Raw genomic sequence first — 21,046 nt, forward strand, 5'->3', positions numbered from 1 at the left:
AATATCAATGTATGTGACAAACATGTCAATTAAACCATCTTGGTTTTAAAACACAGTTACATATCAAAAGAAGACTCTTTGAAAATCTAGTATAACTATTTTGCTATGGTGTAGATATAAAAACTAGAAATGTCTTATGGCTATTTTACAGTAAGGTTGGCCAAAGTAATTTCTAAGAAGAGCAGTGAAAATCACATTAGTGCATGTTCTGTGAAAAATGAAACCACTGGATCTGCTTCATATTTTTAATGCTTTCCACAGAAAGAAAATATATAGTGATTTTTTTTTTCCACTTTCCTCAAGTGAAAAATAGTCACTGGTGTGAAAATGCCAACTGTTCTCTGCAGAATTAATGACTTTTCACATGGAGAAGAAGAGTGAAAATAAGTGATTCTTCCAGCAGGGCACTGGAAATAGAGGATAGCTATTACTTGCTATGTTAAGTTATATGACATTTTGTCCAGAAATGAATCTACTGAAAAAGGAAATTTATTGAAATATAATACATTACACAGATTTACATGCTCTTCTGAACGCTTATTAAGGATAATGCCTGAAAAACAGCAATGGTGAGATCTGCAGCTCCTGCACTCTTGGTGAAGATAATTTGCTTGTTTCAGTTTTTCTTTAGTTACTTGCTTGGTTTTCCCCTAACCCCTATCCCTGAAACACAGGTATAGAGTATCTCAGGATGATCAGAGAATGCTGCATTACATTAACTGCTTGTTCTTCTAGTTAATTCTAAAACACTGAGGTTCTTCATTAAAAAAACAGCAAGAAAAAAAGGATAAACTACCAAGGTACTTTCCAACAAGCTTTTCTTGTAGTTGCCACGGAGATGCTGCACAAACATAAATGGGGTTTTGATTGAGTGGGTAGAAGGCCTGTACAATTGCAAACAGGAAAAGAAGTTCATTGTATTAGAGGTTAATTTTGACGTGGTCATTTATAATGTAACTCTTTGTACAGAAGGCATTAAACCAAGTCGTAGACATGGCAACAAATACCATCCATTTTGTAAATCAGGGCAAATAATAAAATACGATTTGGAAATTATCTTTAAATGCTTCAAAAAGTGATTAACCTTGCAAAGAAAAGACTGTAGCAAACCATTTCTAATCCAAATTGTTTAGTTCTGCATTACAGACATGTGCTTTATACCTGTAGCTCTCAGCCTGTGATTCATGCAGAGCCACATTGTTTTGTCCAGCCTAATCCCCTTTGACTGAAAGTAAAATGTAAAAATTAAAAAAAAAAAAAAAAAAAAGGAAAAGAGAAAGGAATAATTTTAGCTTTTACTTTAATCTCTTTGCTCTCTTTCACTAGTGTATGAGAACAGCAAGGAGACATAAGAAGAAACGACCTCCTGACTGCCAGACCAGTATAGAAATAAAGTTAGTTATTCTCAGCCTTACTTTTTTTTATTTCAAAGATCTCTCCGCTTCTCCATGTGCTTTCATTCATTATTTTTTTCCATTGGACAATACTATGTTATGGTTAGTTGCCTCTGAATAGCAGAAAACTATTAAAAGCACCAAGTATTTAAAACCCAGATAGCATCAGAAATAATGCTACCTTCTGTCTGTCTTCTTGCTGTCACTTTTTAACTGGTAATTCAGAGTGGTACCTTGATTAAATCTTACCTAAATATCCTCTATATTCCTTTTAAACTCTCTACACTTCCACCCAGGGCAATTTCTTTGCCTTCTTTACTCTGACATTGTTCAGAAAGCACAGAGGCCAGGACTTGTTATCGTCTTCCTCCTTCATGTCCATGTTCTCACCGATTGTCATACTGTAAAATTAATTTATGCATACCACAGCAAACAATGCCAACTGGTTTGGATAAGAACTTTTAAAGAGGCAGGTCAGGGTATTTTCTACATCATGTTGCCCAAAGATATATGTATAATATAAGCTATGTATATAATCTTTACAAATATATCTAAAAATATAAATTATAAGTTCAGATGATCAAATATAATTATTTATTTTTTAATTAATGAAAAAATATCTTTTGGGGTTATTTAGTAGACCCAGATCATAACCCCTGTGCCCACTTTATATCTTAAGAACCTAGCACAGATTGCTATCAATTCTGATTAGACTGTCTTGATATTATTGCAGCATAAAATTATTCACCTTGTAACCAATAATATTTGTTCCTGAATGTAGAGGAATTATAGAGGACTGTATGAAAATTTTATTTGGGGAAAAGTTGTGATGATTGTTAAATACATAAGGCATGAAACATTAAGAAGAAGAAAGGAGTTGAGGGACAAGTTGTCCATACTGTAAGAAAAGTTTATTTGTAAAAAGGTTGTGATGATTGTTAAAAACATAAGGTAAGAAATTATAAAAGAAAGAAAAAAAAGAAAAAAAAAAGGGGAATTGTAGAGGAATGAAGCTGGGTTAATTAACAGTGATAAAATACAGCTGTGGGCTGGCTTCAGGGGCGGTGTGTTGGTTGATGTGGATAAGGTGCAGCTGTGGCTGGTTCCTGCGAAGTAGTTAAATAGCTCCAAGGGGAGCAGCCAGTAAAAAGAGACCTGGAAAGGGAGTGAGTGAGTGAGTGAGTGAGTGAGTGAGTGAGTGAGTGAGTGAGTGAGTGAGTGAGTGAGTGAGTGAGTGAGTGAGTGAGTGAGTGAGTGAGTGAGTGAGTGAGTGAGTGAGTGAGTGAGTGAGTGAGTGAGTGAGTGCTCACGTGCACCCTGGCTGAGGACAAATAAGGAGAAGGCAGCAGGGGTGAGAAGCAGAGAGACTGGCCTGAATAGTATGAAGAAACAGCATGAGCGGTAGATGGATATTTGGGACCTTGTGGGATATTGGTGGCCGTGCTGGGGCAAGGCGCAGGAACTACTTACTGAAGTCAACGTGGTATGTGATGGTAAAAGATCTTGTTGCAGCTGGCTATTTTTGAGAGTGCTGTGACATCTGAGCTAAATATCTATTTTATTGTTGCTATGTAACTGGAGAATTCTATATCTAATTTCATACCTTGCCATTCTTTGAGACATATAATCTTTCTGGAAGCAAAGAAAAAGACAGACACGGTCTTCCTATTAGTAAATATGATGTGAAAAATGACTTGGTTATTCCTTCATGCTACAAACAATAGAAAATGAACATTTCTTCAGTTCAACTGAACATCAAGGTGAAAAAGCTCTGGTTTTTTTTTTCCTCTAGGTGTCAAGATAACTTTTTCTCTTCTCCTGGGAAACTAGAAAAAAGAAATGCAGGGGAAGATCTAGCTCAATAGAGTTCACCATATTGCCTCCAAAACTAGGAACTTATAAGGTATCAGTCATACCATAGTGGAGTATCCCCTGGAATACTGAAATCTAATGAAGTGTAACCAAAGCAGAGACTGTGCCTATGGGCATTCTGACCTGTCTCACCTGTTTCTAGGCTGTATTTGGGAAGGGGAAAGCAGGCATTATAAATAACTCTGGGATTGGTTTACCAGCTGATCTGGTCTGAGCAACAATTTTGTTCTATCTAAACTCTCTTTTTTATTCTTTTGGCCTTCTTACACCACATAAGATCCACAGGGCTACAGTGCTAAATACAAATAAATTTTGCAGGATGAATTTTGTGGTGAATGAGCCTTTTTCTTTTCCCCCCTCTCTCTTGCTTGGAGATATTATTTATAGGAAAATGGTTGTACTTTACTAAATGTGAAACTACCTGTCTTACATAAACAATATCTGAATGACAGCCCCAGCATCTGGGAAACTGGTAAGCAAGTGTCAGAAATCAGGTTGTACAGTAAATTTGTTCTGATGTGGAACAAGTTGAGCCTTGGAAGTCTAGACAGTCACTTAAATTTAACAGCACTGTGCTCTTCCTTTGACAGTAATAGTTGCAAAAAGATATCATGGTTTTACACCATATAATAATGCAATGGCTTCCCCCAAAAGTTGATTACATAGTTAAGGGAACATGCACAGCATACAGATGACCACATATGATACAGGGCATTGAACTCTTTCATAAAACTCACACATTCATGCTATCACCAATATGTGGTATTAATCAACAGAAAAAACCTTATTCAAAAAGATCTTCAAATGGTGCAATTTCATGACTGAGGTAAAAAAGAAAAATGTCAGCCTCTGTTGCTATAATTAAAGAAAGAGTTCTCTGACCCTTACTACAGTCTGTGTCCGCTCAAATTAAGAGGACTATACATGCCAGAGACAGCTTTTTATAACAGTTTCCTGTGTTATTTCAGCTAAGGTGGCAACTTTAGAAAATAAATCTTTTGCTAACTGAAGACAAGGATCACCATTTTTTTTATTGATAGCAGGCAGCTGGAAATGCAGAATGTATACCATATCGTGTTATACAATTGAACAAAACGAGAACAGAGTTTCTCAGCTGGCAGAAATCTTAAACCTCAATGCAAATGGATAAAAGGCAACTGGTGGAAAAGGGAGGGTGGAGGTTTTAGGCCAGAAAAGATCAGTGTTACACAGTAGTAGCAGATACAAAAAAAATGAGCCCTGTTTAGAGAATATATATGCAGAACTGCATGCAGAGATAAGCGTATCTCCATCAGCAGCAAGATAAGCAGGTTCATTTCCCAGCAGAGTCCCCCAGACTAGCAGAATTTCCTAGGACTAATTGGATATTAACTCTCACTGCAGCTTGCATTATATGCATAAATACAAATGCAAGTGCCTGCATATACACACAGTTTTGTATGTATGAGAGCACACATACGGATACATGGCTGAGAAAACAAAAGCAGTCTCCACTTGTTCCTGTTACTTAACTTCCTCTGTTTCTGCACAAACAACATCTTGAGAGCCTCGGAGGAAAAGTAATAATTCATATTTTCATTACCATGTCTTGTTCAGTGGCCACTAAGGTCTGGAAGAATCAATGCCAACCTGCTTTTCATTGCAAAGCTGTAGTGGAGAGGTGGGACTCCTCGGCTACAGCAAAACACAGACCCCATACGGAAAACATGCCTGGTGCAGCATGCTGGCCAGAGCTTATCTTCAGAATATTGAAAAAAATTTGTGGCCATATTCTGGAAGCAACAGCAGAAATATTTTGGTATTACTACACAGATTTTAATCCTTTTCTTTAAAAGACTTCTGGCACAGAAAGAAAACAGGTTTCATATTCAGATCAGGAAGCCAGTCTGTTAACTGGGGGAAATGGGACTTGCAGTGTAAGTCCTGTCACTTGCTTACTACACCAGTAAGTTCTGAGGATGCTAAGAAAAAACATCATTTGAACATTCATCAGGAATGAACAGCATCATTGAATCATGTAGCTCTGTAGAGGATTTAAAAGCTGTATGTATTGGTTTTAAAAGCCAGCTTTCAGACAGAGCAAATCAAGGCAAAGCTCAAACTGTTCCTTCCATTCCAGTTCAGCTCATTATGAATTTTTGTCTTGCAGACCCAATTCATACTTTGCTATAGATTCCTGTATGAATAACTTTTATATTCTTGAATTTTTTGAGATGATACATTATCTCAAACTCTGATTTTTCAAGCTTGTATGTTTTTTATTTTACTATTGAGGCCAAATCTAATGCAAACCATCATGCTCCATTAATCTCAGTTAAAATATATTGATTTGCATCAGCAGACCACCAAGCCAAAAGCATAGTGACAAAATTTATGTATTAGCACCTTAATAACAAGTGTAATAGAAAGAAAGATGTATATCAGGTGATAAATATTATGTGACACAGAATGAAGGTTAGAGGGTCTTTGCTGGAGAAGGTTGAAATCCAGTGAGAGTGTGAGATGTCAGCCTGAACAACTATTTCCCACCCAGTATGAATTTCAAGAGACATAAATGGAAATGAGAAAGAAGCTAACTTCCGACAGATGTTAGCAAGACTTTTTTCACTTAGCACATAATAAACATATGGAATGGCCTATCAGGCACTATTGCTGAGGCAAAACACAAGGATCATTCAAGAAACAATTAGATGCTGTTCTAAAGAAATGGAATACTTAACATGGATGAGCCCTGATGGGCTAATAGTCCTGATGGGTAAACCTCTCCAGCTAAAACATTTTATTCCCTTATACTCATTCAAATGCAAATATCACTTCAGCAGCATCTATCTGCTTCTTGGCTTGGTGGAGGTAGTTTCATTCCCTCTTCACTAAAAAAAAACAAAAAACAAAAAACCCCAAAAAACCAAACAAAACCTTTGTTGTGCAGTTTGAACAATAGAAAAGCAATGTCTGCAGCACATAGCCTTCCCCTCTCCTTTCGCTCACATAGAACTGCCTTATAGAAGCACAGGAGATATGAGATGGCAGCAATTGAGTTGTGTTTTCATACGGTATGATCTGTTCCGATATCTGAAGAAAGGCTAGCTGTCTCAGAGAAAGTCACACAAAGCAGCTTATATCAGAAAAGCTGGTTCTGAACACTGCCCTCAAAATTAGATGATGAAACACCTGCTCATGCTTTCTATTTCTTTCCAAATGCCTGATATCTGTTTCTCAGTAGCAAGGAAAGCAGCTTATCAGAGCACTTCTTACAGGACCATATGGAGACCACAGGTTTCTCAGCTGAATTATTCATCATGCTGGTGCTCCTGAAGAAGATTTAAGATCCATTCTCTCACTGATTTTCTTTTTTTGGTCTAAATGTAGAGTGACACCACATAATAGGTTTTGTCTTAGTTTTGCTGCATGCTTTCTGTCAGAGATGAGAAACCCAAAATGTCCAGCCAAATACCTCATTTCTATGCTTTAAACAAAACATTACTTTGTTATTGGAAAGATTTCAGTTTCGAAAAGATCTCAAACTCTCCTTGCAAAGGGTTCATAAGCCTAAAAAAGCAATAAAAAACATCACTCAACCCTCTCTTCTCAAACCCGATTATTTCAGGTTGAACAAGTTATTTCCTATCTTTTTAGAGCTACTGTTGAACCAAAAAAAAAAAAAAAAAAAAAAGATCTCAGCATTCCTCTAGTTGAAAGCAGCATGAAGTAACAAGCATTTGCAGTTTCAAAGACATTGCTACAGGTATGTTGCTGTTGCAGTGAGATACCTGCTCAGGATCATCAGGATAGCTAGGTGGTGTACCTTGTACCATCTCTTGAGTGAGTGGTGGACTCATCTACTAAAGATAACCATAATGCCAATTCAGAAATGATAAGTGTTCTGAAATACAAAAAATGTTTTCATTCTGGAAACAGTTACACAGATGGATGCTAAAATGAAAACAGAACAAAACAGCTGGTCAAATCCTTGTTACAACAAAAGGTCAGAAGAAGATAACAGTAAACTTCAGTTTCCACAGCCTTTTCTTCTACAATAGAGATTACGTTCACACATGTACTTTTGGTTAAAACCAACCCAGACCAGCCCTCCATTCCACCCCAATATGGTCCCAGTTGTAAGTTGCTCTTACTGTTCTGCTTAATAACTTGTAAGCGCTCAGTGAAATGGAAAATCTTAAAGCAAACAGATAAGAGTGCATTCTCTCTCACTAGAAGTATCCAGTCTTCATAGAGATATCTGCTGGCTAATCAGAATTAAAAATGTTTCTGTCATTTCAAAAAGGTTTTAATTTCAATCATGATTTATTTTTAAATGTATATTTAAAATGAAAGCAAGTATTTTAAAAAAATGTTCTAGTACTGAATATGCTCTTTGTAACAGAGGCACAGAAGGGAATTTATTGACAGGTGAAATATTCACAGAGGACAGAGAACAGTGCACCTAATAATTTTGTCCTTGGAGTCAGACAGTAGCAACCTAGTTTTCATATAACAGTGGAGTACATTTGTAATGAGTATGTGCCATATTTTATTTCCTTATGAAAGGAAGCAAATATGTTTTGGTATTAGCTTTTGTTCTTTTTTCTATCCTTGCTTCCCATTCGTCTTTCCCCACTATTGTCAATAGTATTTCTGATTGATAAGAATGAGAATGAAGCTTTAAAAAACCAAGGTAAAAGCAATATTTGAAAATTATGTGAATTACAGTACCATTTTCACTTCCACACGTTAAATAAGTAAAAAAAGAAAAAATACAAGTACTAACAATCTTTGTGTATTTATTTTTTTTTGGCATGAGAAGATCACCAGCTGATTAAAAAAAAAACAAAAACACCTTCCCCCATGTTGTAGTACTGCACAGCTGAGCATATGACAGAATGGTGAGCTAGGACTGATTAAATAATATTTCTTTTTGAAGCATTTGTCTGTTACACAAATCAGCAGCAGGTCTTACTTCAAGGAGCATTTTCTGTGGAAGAACTGTATGCTCTGTGTTCTGAGCCTCACTGATTGCAAAAGAGGTCACAAAACTGTAGCTTGAACCTGGCTGGAAAGTAATATAATAAATCTGACACTTTTCTTAGTTAAATTTTACAGCTTGTGAGCTTCCACCTTGAAGGTAAGATATTGCTTTGCTGTAGGTTTACAAACTCTGGTATTGGTTTGTTTTAGTACAGGCTCATAATACTCATATATTAACACCCTAGAACTGTTAGCATGTATTTAGCTTGTAAAAATATTAGAGGGAAAGTGCCTATAATAGAAAAATATTTAATTTAATACCTAAACAGTGAAGTGAGAAAGACCTGTTCCAGTGAGAAAGACATGAATAATTAGGCTACCTTTGTAGAAATTAAGAGAAACGTAATCAAGCAAAGTAATATTTTGAGTACAACTTTCCAGCATACCAGATATGGGGGTTTGGTTATACTGTGCACCATTATCACTTCTTCTAGGTTATGCCTAATGGCATATTGGACAATCTGATCACACCTCACAGGTTAAAAAATTCCTTTCTACAGATCGCCTGTAAAACGTAGCACTGAATGAACAACCTTCTTAGACATTCTTTTCTGCAACGTGTGACTGACACTGTAAGATGCAGTCAAAATAAACATCAGTGTGAACTCTACTGAAAACTTATAGAAGACAACCTGTTCACTATATATGATGACCTTAAAAACATCTATGAATTTAAGACAGGTAGAGAAATGGTATTTGGGAAGGAAAAAAGGATGGGGAAGGGGGGACATTTTTGTGGGTATAGATGTCAAAAGCAAGACTGGAAAGCTCAGAGGTTCTGCCTTCCATTGTATTGCTCTAAATATGCCTCAGCCTTTGAACAAAACATCGTTCAACAAAGCACGCAGCATTTTGTACTGTAGAAAACCACTTGGTCCGTATCCTTCTAGTTCTGGCTGCTCCTCCAGGAATTAACATCTCTTGTTGGAAGACCTATGCCAACATACTCCTTTAATAAATATTATTGGCTCATTCATTTATTTTGGTGACATTTTGAGATAAATATTGCTAGTAGTATCCAATGAAGAAAACTGTGTTTCTTCTGGGGTTTATAAAATATAAATTTGCAGTTCTGAAATATACAGTGACCTTTGTGCCATTCTTTAAGTCTTCTGTGTTAATGTGTATTAGTCATTTAGTTTTCTAAGTATGTGGTGTATGAGCACCATTCAGCAATATCATGATGAAAATAATAAAGATACCTTAGTGCAAGCCCTGCTGTATTGTAATAAAGTGTTAGAAAATATGTTCATTTTTAATTGTTTCATTTCTGGGATTATGTCTGCCCAAGGCAAGAAAGAAATTGAGTATGTATTTCTCTGGTGTGCAAAAACATTTATTCAGAATATATGCAAATCAACCAAACGTTCTCATAAACAGCAGTATTGAGCTGATAGTTAATGACAGTAAAAACTGATAACTTAATGATGAAAAAAAAAAATACCATGCCTAATTAATAGGCTGCCAGACTTTCAGAAGAACTAGATGCCTCGAAAAAAAAAATCTTAACTGTTACAAAACCATTTTCTGAGCTTGAGAAGTGGTATGTTTTTATTTTATGAGGCAGGAAAGAGTCCTGACAAAAGGGATGCACAACAGGCTATGGCAGTTACATGATTCATTCTACCTCTTGTACACAGGAGTTCCTGTTCCCAGTAGATTAAATTTTAATGATCTGCTTGTGGGGCAAAAATTTCCCGACTTAACAACAGCCAGGACCTGATAGAAGAATTGGTCAGGCTGACCATGAAGATGCAACATGGAAGAGCAAGCAATATGGTAGTAAGAATCAAATGGATGGGAAAATCACACGAGTGTAGTTTGATGCATAAAAGTGTTTAGTGACAGAGAAGAAATAGGAGAGCAATGCACTTTAAGAAAGGATAAATCCATAGATGGAAAGTGTTAGAGTTCCTTTTGAAGAGGGAGAGTATGTCTTTTAATGGAGCTTATTCTATGAAAGGGAAAAATCATTTATGGAAAATTCTATTAAGTGATTAAGTTTGCCATCGCTATTATCCTCTCTCTCTTTGCTAGCAAAATTTTTCAGAAGATATTTGTTATTTACCTGCTTTGTTGGTCACATGGAGGAAACTATGTTGGGTGTGATCTTCAAGTCGTAATAAAGCAGAGATCTCACTGCTGTCAAATCACACTTAAGTGCAGGGGCCCTCAAAACTTTTAACCAGGGGGCTGGCGCACGGATGAAGTGGCAGGCAGTCATCTGCGGCTGCTTGGTTTCCCTCCCAACCCCCGGGGTGTGTGTGTGTGTGTCTGTAAATACCGGGGGCCAGATTGAGGACCCTGGGGGGCCGTAGTTTGAGGACCTCTGCTTAAGTGTTTACTTAACAGAACCAATGGGCTCTCCAAACAGGTTCAAAATTAATGGACTTGAAGAAACACCAAAACGTAAAGTTCTACAAAAAGAAGCAGTTGAGTGGAAAGTGGTAGTTTTATGCAGCAAAGTTACAGAAGTAAATGGTCTAAAAGTAAAACAGCAAACAAAAGATCACTGCAGCTTCACAAGGAGAACACAGAGCTCCAGAACTGCTGAGAGCTGAAATAGCTTCTGCTAAATCAATTTGTACAGGTCTTGCCTCTTATTTTAATTTAGTGGAAGTGAGTGAGCTGAAGAGGTTTTAGCATATTGAATTATAATTAGTAAGGGATGATTCTCAAAAGGTTTGGAGTTTCATTGCTTGGAACTTATCAGAGCCTGTTCAGTGGTGGCATCTCAGCTAAAAGACCCATGAGAAAAAGTTTCTGAGATTTCTTGTGCTTTCTAGTTCACCTAGATTGAAAGTATCACACAAAAGCTACTTTTCTCACTTTACTCAAAACACTGCAAAGATTATTGATAGTAGTCATTAAAAGGGACAGGTGTTTTTTCTGGCTGTTGTAACAGCTGGCTGCATAATTCAATCCGATTAATATGTAAGGATTCACATATGGGTGGGTATTTTATGGATGGCTGGAACAAGTGACAGCATTTAACAAATGACCTAAAATAGGTCTCAGGGTGCTTCTGTTTCTAGCCCTGAGAAACCTGAGGGTTCTACAAGCTTGTCTGTATTTGGGAATCGACTTTCAGATGCATGTTCATGTTTGCTTAATAAACAGGTGGTACTTTTGAGCTTTGTCATGCATTGAAATCACTATTAAGAAACCTCATTTTTCCTAATTAAAAATGTTATAGAAGTTTAAAACTGTCAGGAAAAAAAAAAAAAAGACCAAAAAAAAAACCCCAACAACAACACCCAAACCCAAACCAAAACACCCCACAAAACAAAGAAACCAGTAATAAGGTCTTAATTGCAACCAAAGATAAAACATTTATTTTAGTAGATGACCACAATTACTTCTTTTCCAGAAACAGGTAGAATGCAAAATTATATATGGAATGCCCAATTGAAAGATGTATGAAAATAATGTGGAGAATTCTGTGTTTTGAATAAGCATCATGAAAGGTATTGTAGTGAGAAAGAATGGAGGACCAACCTGTGCCAGTGCATTTTAACTGTTGCATGCATCATGAAAAAGCAGAAATAAAAAGCTCCCTAAACAGTTTTCTAAATATGAGGAACTTAGTATATCACATCTACTTCTATTAAAATGCTCACAGAATTTCACACTGATATTTATTTCCACATCACAATTGCTCTGTGAGTACTCACCCACAAAAGAGGAAACAGGCTTATTTTCCTTTGCCTTTGCTTTGCACACATCAGCATTGTTTTAACCTTTAAAACTTCTGCACTCCTGGGGTCTGAGGCTTGCAGATTTTTCAGCCTTACCACTAGGATACTATAAACATGCTTGACGAAGTGACATGTACTACATGTGGAGAAGCATAAGTTACACGTTACACCCCTGAGAGTGAAGAGCAGCTGCTGTAGGCAAATATTTGTATGCACCTGAGCAGCTTCTCATTTAAGGACCTCTCCAAGTGAAGTGTGGGGCTTGGCTAAGCACTTTCCTCACAAATCCAGCTTTTTTTTTTTTTTTTTTTTTAATGTTTGGCTGGATTTACTTCTCCAGCTGCAGAATAAACTGCTTGGTTATAAATGTTAGCCATTAACTATGGCAGTTAGCACAAGGAAGATTGCTCTCACGTAACAATACAAGATAGAAACTACTACATCTCGCCTGTGTGGCATCTCTATGAGCCATTAAGAGCAGAGAGGAATTCCGCATTTAACCTCAAGGACATGGAGATTGGTTCATTTGTGTCTGAACCTTCACTAGCTCATATCTCTTATTGGTTTATATCATGTAGTATCAAAATAAATAGACATTGTTATGCCAAATGAGATTTTGAGCTTAGCCTGAACTAAAAAAGAAACAATTTTAAATTCATGCAGGCAGTAACCTGAAGCAAGATGAAACTTATATATTTAAACTTACTCAGCCAGTTCAGTTTTTTCTGAGTGCCCCCCTCCTCAAATATTTTTTTTATGTAAGCTTTGATTAATCCTCTCCAAGTATGTATTTATTTAAGTTTATTACTTTAACTTTTTCTGGTCATGTTTTGTAAACATAAAGTATAGAAACCAACATAAAAAATTCTGAATTTCACAGAACCTTTTTGCCTAGCAGGTTAGGTTTTTTAATCACAAAAATCATATATAGATGCTGCAGTGGCTGACTTCCTATCAGTGAGATAAACTGACAAATGTATCACACTGAACCAAGAAGATGAAGAAAATATTGGGACAAAAAAAATAATTGCTTTGAAAGTCTAAAATGTCCTGTTATATCCAAAATATATTTTTCTCATTTGTAAAATTTAAAGAGAAAATGTAGACAAAATGAACCTAAAATTAAGAACAGCCAATAATAATAAAATGTTAAAATGAAACTACAGAACTTTCTGATTTTTTTTAATTATTTTTAAAATTCTAGAAAAGGAATTTAACAGTAATTCACAAATATTTTGGCTGACCACATTCTCAATATAATAAACTTGCAACCAAAAATATCAGTTCTACCTGCATGAATGTGTGAACTGTAAACAACCCTGACATGACCAGGTTCTAGCATCCAGAGTACTACGAAATTGTATACTATAGCTCATACACGGATGCATATCAGGGTCTGAAAACCAAGTATTATGACACCTCTTTCATATTGCTAGAGCATGAAAGAAGCTAAGACAGGTGATGTCTCTTCTTTGTGGATAGAGGAACCAGATTTGATTCTCTCATTCCCTTACTTTTACCTCTGATAGCTAAGGCAGGCTGCCAGCATTACTCCTCCTTGCACAGAATGCCTTGTTTTGACTTGGAGTGGGGTGGTGATTTTATATGTGCAGGACTCTGCTCTCCTTGCTTTAAGTAGTATGAAGTAGCTCAGGTCAAAACAGTTTAACCTCAAGGTTCATATGTGGAATCTTGAAGAACTGAAAGACAAAAGGTGGAATAACATTTTTGGGTGTTTTTTCAACAATAGTCTATTCTCTCGTGAAAACTAAACTAATTTCTGGGGATGGTATGTGTGTTTTAGGCTGATTTCTCTCTATGCAAGCCGTTTTTCTTTGTCCTTGGGGAAAAACAAACAAACAAGCCAGGCACTAAGTTTATGCTGGTATTATTCAATTCAAAATATATACCCTTATTTAGATTGTTTCATTACTAACATTAGAAGCCATTTCTCTTCAACATTTAGTTCCTTTGTTTTTATCTTTACTCAAGGATATCAGTTGAACGCCATCATGGTATGAAACAGTGATACAGTCAAATGTTTAGAGACTTTTGGAACTGAGTGATATTGACTATGGAGTACTAGGGAAAGAGACAGGAATTTCTTTTTGGAAAGGGAAAGAAGATGACAAATTAACTTTTGAATTGACTAAATTTCACAATTAGACCAAATCTGTAAGTACATATAGAGCCAAGAAAGATCTTATTGATTCAGGGATCGTTAGGAGTGTGTAAGAGATAAGTGAGAATGAGGGTTGTACTTTGTCAGTGATAATAGGGTGGCCAGTAGAGGACGGGAAAGGACAAAGCTCTTAGTGTATAGTCTGAGATGGGTCCATAACTATGTAACTACCTTCCCCAAACCATTAGGACTGGCCTCTTCTTACTGTGCCAGCATGAAAACAGATTTGCAAAGATGGGAGGATGGGGATAGGTATTGCTTTATTTAACATGCATGTGTCCCATGAGATGAGTGTAAAGAGAAGGAAGCTGCAGGTTGAGAAGTATTTCGTTGGCAAGGTTGCTTCATGTGGAAGGATGTGCCAAGAGCAAACCAAAAGGCAGAACACTGAACTTTGTGTGGTGCAGATCCAAACTTTTCCTTACTGCTTACCATGCCTCCCAGGTACAGCTGAGGCTTGTGTGAGAAATCCCGGATCTGGTCACAAAGAATTCAGAATTACTCACAGACTTGTCATAAAAAAGGCTGCTCCAATTATATGTACAAGTTTATAGTTTAAATTTAAGACTGAGATATGCAATATTTATAATTATTCTAAAACTTAAGAAAACCTATATTCTAGAGCATAATGAAAAAAACTAAACGATGCTGAAGATATCTTAATAATATGCAAAACTTTATGAGTTCAGGCAAGAGTAAAATATCCCTACATTTCAGGTTGCATTAAAGAAAAACAGTTTGCCACAGTGCTTTGTAGTTGATAATATTTTTCATTAATTTTTTGCATTCATCAGAGCAAGAGGGATCATTTATGAATTATGATGGCTAGCAAAATTAAAATAATTTGCAAATATCTCCGTTTTAAGTATGATAGGAAATTCGTAATAACCAAAAAGATTTTAAAAATCATTAAAATTTCCTTTTTCAGAAAAGGTTATTTTAAGCTGATTTTTCTTATTTGAAAAAGTTATCATGCAAAAAATAAAACCCCCCTTTAATAAAAAAAATGTTAAACTTCTCTGCTTACCTGTGTATTTAATATTAGAGAGGAATTGATTAATCTATAATACTGACAGCTGAAAAGAAAGTCTTAATAATACATTCATTAAAATACTGAGCAAGATGCGGTAAATGGCCAGGTTAAACGCTTCAGTTTTCTGACCTTCGTTAAGTGTAAGCAGATATATCACAGTAAAAATAAAGTAACGTAAGCATATATACTAAAATAACTAGAACTCTGAGCCATATTTACTGCACTACTGACTTCGGTTTCGTGTTGTAGACTGTTTGTTACAGTCAGAGATGACTGAGGTTGTCAGTTAAAAGACTGAATCAAAAATCAATAATCACTGAGATAAATATCCCATCATTTTTGTGAAGTATTTCATAAACCCCTGTGGTATTACTATATAATATGCAAATCAGATTAATATAGGACCACAGTCTCTGTGGTCTGTACAGACTGTCAGTACTGTAGTTCCCTGTAGTATTAAAGTCCGCAAAGCCTGACTTCTAATATATTCATGAACGATGAACGAAAGACATGTTGCATGCAAAAATAGCTACATCCTTTGGAAGGACAACCAACCAGATGCTTTCATTTCTAGGTTGGCAACCATGGGGATGCAATAAAAGTGAGGTGTTAGTCCTGGGACTTTACACCTAGGATTTTCAGTAATAAATGTTGCTCTGTTAGCAATACATATAAGGTTTTAAAAAAGTTTCTGCCATCAAAAAGCCATGTGTATTTCCTAGTTTAAGGGTAAGTTCTGCCTTGTACATGCCAGCTTACAGGTAAAAGTACCTATGGTGGGGGGGATTTCCAACTACCCATTGTTTTGTTTGAGACCACCTCTTAAAACATCAGGATTTTATAACTTGCTTTATGGAATGGCACTGTTAGAAAAAAGTTTTGCTTCTGTCTTACTGGGCTGAAACACTTCACAGTGTACCAGTCTGGCTATGGTTCTCTGGTACCCCACAGGGTGTCAGGCAGCTCACAAGGTTCCCCCATGGGTAGAAGATCAGGAACAGGAACAACTTGTTTCTTTTTTTCAAGTCTATATGCCAAGTAGAAACATGCTTTGGATAGTTTCTATGCTGCGGTTTTATTTATATGCAGTATAGAAATCTGTCTCAGAGCTCACTTCCACTGAAGGAATAGCATAACCAGACTTTTGCAAAGAATGGAGGTATGAGACCTTGCTCAAAAAGATTATAGCTGTCACTGAAAGAGCAAGTGGTCCATGTTCTAATGCATGTCAAAACTTAAAGGTGTATTACATTAGTTAGGTTGTCAACATGTCCTTCTCTTCCTTTACTTGAACTTTTGCTGCTGTTTGAAAAAAAGCAAACCCACAAATTAGATACAGAACTCTGACAAATTGAGAAATTAATAACACTAATCTTCTGAGATAGGAGAAATAACTGCTTTGATACAAATATTGCGAAAAAGAGTTATAAGCTATTTACCTCTAAGATGCTTGCATGTGTTCAAAATCAAATCAAAACAACAAAGCCAGAAACCCATTAGAAGTCAGAAAACATTATTTCAACATTTGTGAAGAATTTTATTTTAGTGAATGCCGCATTAAGCCTTTTGTATTCCTCAAATGAAAATTAGTGCTTTAGCAAAGCCAATGTTAGTCCTCATTTGTGAGGACTCACTTCCTTAGTGAATGGTGTCAGGGTGAGTAAAGGTAGCAGAATTAGGTTTTATTGATTTAAATATCACTTTTATCATTATAATACTCTTTTTTTCACAATACAAGGTTAAGAGAGAAAATTGTGCTGACTACGATTTCTGTTCTATTTATGCATAGGTGTATGCACACAATCACAATTGCAACTTTTTTTTGTTGTGGTTAAAAGTCTCGTAACCTGGAGCAACTGAAGGAACCTGTTGAGTTGTGTAAATTACGTGTTGTGTAAATTATTATGTTTCTTTAATGGAATTAATAGGTGATGAGAGCCTGAAGGCTGGTTGTTTGACTTCATATATGTATTTTTAAGTATAGAATTCATTCAAAGAAACAGCAGTTTCTGCTATATCCTGTTATATATGAAACAAGATGTGTTGAATGTAAGAGGTATTAAAATCTAACTAGTTTGACCATTCAACAGATACGAAACAGTGGGTGAAGTATGGTCTATGAATCAAAATGAAATAGTTATGTACCTTTAGGAGGCTTTAGCATTGATGGTAATATTGTGGTAGAGACGTTGCCATTACGTCAGACTACCTGACAATATGATCATTCTAGCATGATTTTTTATGGAAAGATTACTCTTATTTCTGTTATTAAGAACCTAACTTCATAGGGGATCCTACAATATAGGGGAGAGTGAGGAGAAGATGGCATTTCAGGCACAGATCGCTTTGTGAGCTGAAGTGCCGAACCCATATACCAGGGGAGTGCATGGAGGATTCTAGCCTAGTGAACATCCATCTGCTCCACGTACATGGGAGTTATGTGCTTCAGGTGACCTTCGCTCCCACAGGGCCATCTTTGTTATCCCCTTACAAGGCAGATTAACTTTGTTGCCCCGTTACCTCACAAACGCTTCATGAAGGTATGGTAGTGCTCCTTCTCTTTTAGGAGTACAGCCCATAAACATGTCAACTTTGCATTTATTTGTTTGTAATTTTATGGTGAAAATGTTTTCAACTAGGGCAGAGGGCAGAGATGTTTTTTCACATTTCTTCTTCCTTATTTGAGATGTTCAGTTGACCTTGAAAAGTTGTAGATTCTCTTCTGTGTATTGGGGATAACACTGAGTTCCTAGGAAAAGATGGTAATGTCAGAAATTACAGCCTCATAAAGCCCTTAATTCTCATCATAAAAATAATATATAAAGTAGAGAACTATGAGGATGCCTTACATATTGCACTGTCAGGTTTAGGAGCACTACAATAAAATTTACAATGCCTTTTTATTTTATAGTAGGTAAGAAAGAAAGAAAGTGTAGCTTAAAAATTGTCATGTTATAAACAAGTGAGCTTTTTAGGGGATGGAGGAAGGGAAGATGGGATCTCAAAATGCTGGGCTTTGGGACTTTTACTACATCTTTAAAATAATGTTGCCAAGAATGCCAGATGTTCAGTCCAGGTGAAGTTTTTAAATACATAATGGGTTAAAATTCTAAAATTCTGCTCATTATGAGCCAAATGTTTCTCTCAGAGTATTTGAGAATGTAGATAATACAAATAACTTTAGGAGCTTCTGAAAGCACAATTAGTGAGCACAGAAAGAGCTCATTTGGGCAGGAGGCAACACATGAAATCCAAGTGTGTTGTGGCCAAGGGGAGTTTTCCCAACGATACTAATGAATGCAAGATTTCACTGAGTTTCCCTAGAAAAATTCAGTCACGCCTCTTCCGAGCAGTAGTAATCGTCTTCATCATTACCGCTTTCATCCTGACTATGACTGGCTTTCATGGCTAAAAGTCTAACATGCCCCTCTGTGCTCAGTGCACAGAAGATATTAGTTCATTCCAATTCCCACCTGTAGGACTTGGTTCTCTAGCTTGAACCAGGCAAGGTTGTATTTCTGCTTCCAAATGGTGGCTGAAATGACAGTTGCTGTAAAATCACAAGCATGTCATATATGACATAGCAAGCAGGTCTGAAATTATCCATTTTTCAACTTGGCGATCAGAATATAAGAGATGTTAGCTTCATTATTTTCTTAAAAGCCTCACTGAAGATGCTTTTTGTGTAAAATGTTTTAAATAAACATATGGACATGAGTAGAGTACATAGAATATGGAAAGATATAGAAAGCAAACATAAATACAGGTATTCAAGGTCAAAAACAAGAGGTCAAGATGATTACAAAGAATAAATGAGAACAAATTTTCTTTCCTTCTTAGACACTCACCTTCAACTGAATATTTTGCCTAAGAGAGACAAGCTTAGTCTTGAAGCACTTTGCACAGCATGCTGGCCACCAGGAACTGCTGAAGAGTTAGGCATCTTGCAGAAGCACTTTTTATTCTGACCTAGCTAGTGATAGAGTTTTATTGTGAGACTTTGCTATTGGTTTCAATGAATAGATAAAAATACATGTAGAATAGAGGCCACGTATCATCTTTTGGATGGAAAAACTGAAATGCTGTAGTATGTGAGAGGTTTTGAAAGCTATCGTTCATAGTTGTTTGCTTGCAAAACTGGCTTGTAGAAATTTCTCCGTTTTCTCTTCAGAGGTTCACAGTGTTTTGGAAAATATTTTCATACATGGTTAATCTTTCATACATCATTATGTGGGCAAAAAGTAAGTCTATCAAAAATTTAAAACAACCAGTTGTTCTGGAAGGCAGCAGATGTTGAATATTTCACAGATGCCTTCCTCCCATTTGTTTGGTTTCACCACTTATGTGGAGATAACTGAAACACATTTTCCAAGCCTCAGCAGTGCACTTGATCAGCACTCTGATAGCAGATGAGCTTCCGTGTAATGGTGTCCAACAGGTGTGAAAGGGGAGAACGGGGCTTTCATTCGAGTGGTTTATAGATGTCTGCTAATTACATTCTGCTTCTCCCAACACTCACAAGGGAATCTCACACACTTGTCAGCTTCACAACATGTGGTAAGGACTGGGAGACCTACTGTCTGAAAAAAAAATGCCCTCCTCCTTCTTCAGAGCCTGACAAGTAGTTCACTCATGGTCAGATGGGTATTTTTCCAAAACTAGCAGGCAGCTATGAAACTATGGTAGAGTATGTATCTTCTTTCTGAACTGATATCTATAATACTTGTTTGTTGGGGTTTTTTTTTGGAAGAAAGCGCTAATTACTTCAGTTTGTATTTAGTATTCTAAGAAAGATAATTTGTTGCTTTTTTGTAAGGGCTAGAATTTCGATATTTTCAGTCCTCATTTTACCTCTAGTATGTTTACAAGGATTTATAGAAGGGATTTATTCATGAACTTCTGCTTTTCTCTGTGAATTACTGATACACTACTTGGTTAAAATTCTTAAGATTTTAAAGTAATTGAAATGTTAGGTTGAGTATTAGGAAGAATTAACTACTGAGATTTTAAGAAAGTAAATTAATTTTTTTCTAAATTTCAGTAGAATAGCCTTCTAGATATCCTGTAAGATTTGTATGCAGTGTCATTTTTAGAGACTGTTCTCAGCAATATCAGCCTTTTGGATTAATTCACAATATAATTTGAATGCAACATGTAAAAAAACCTCCAAAACTCAGATATAATTTTAGAGGACGATATTCTGCCATGTAGTTACGTTTTACTTAAACAGATGCACAACTTTCCTGAGTAAGTATGATGAAACATGCAGCATCTTAGTCATCCACATTTTGTGTTAGATATTGTCCCTACAAAGATCTTAAAGCCTGGTAATTTCTTTTGGTCAAGCCTAGTACTAAAATTAACATCTAGTACTAAAATTAACGTCTGACAGCTCCAAACATGTATACTGTCATAAGACTTTCTCTCTGCTCCTCCCCCCCCCCCCCCCGCAATCTGAAAGAAAAGCATCCCCAAATATTAACGATTCACCTATAGCTAGTAAGCATACTGAAATGCTGAGATATCAGCATATAGAACTATAGTTGCTGTTACTTCAAAATTAATAAAAGTGAAAAGCATTGGGAGAAAACTATACACAAACAGAAGTTCTTTTCAGCTAAAACAGGAGGGACTGCAATGAGAATCATGTATTGATTTTTGCCAAATTTAGAAGCCCACCCTGCAAATAGCATGGTCAGAGAACAAGTATTTTTTAATCATAGTAACTTCCTGTGAAAAGGTCAGAAAGTTAAGGATCATGAAACATAAAGACAACATTTTTATACTACTGTTAAGTCAGATTTTACATTTGCATGCTTTGTCAGTTAAAGAGATTAAGAAA

This window comes from Falco biarmicus, chromosome 3, assembly GCF_023638135.1.
Source record: "Falco biarmicus isolate bFalBia1 chromosome 3, bFalBia1.pri, whole genome shotgun sequence".
In the NCBI taxonomy this organism is placed as follows: domain Eukaryota; kingdom Metazoa; phylum Chordata; class Aves; order Falconiformes; family Falconidae; genus Falco; species Falco biarmicus.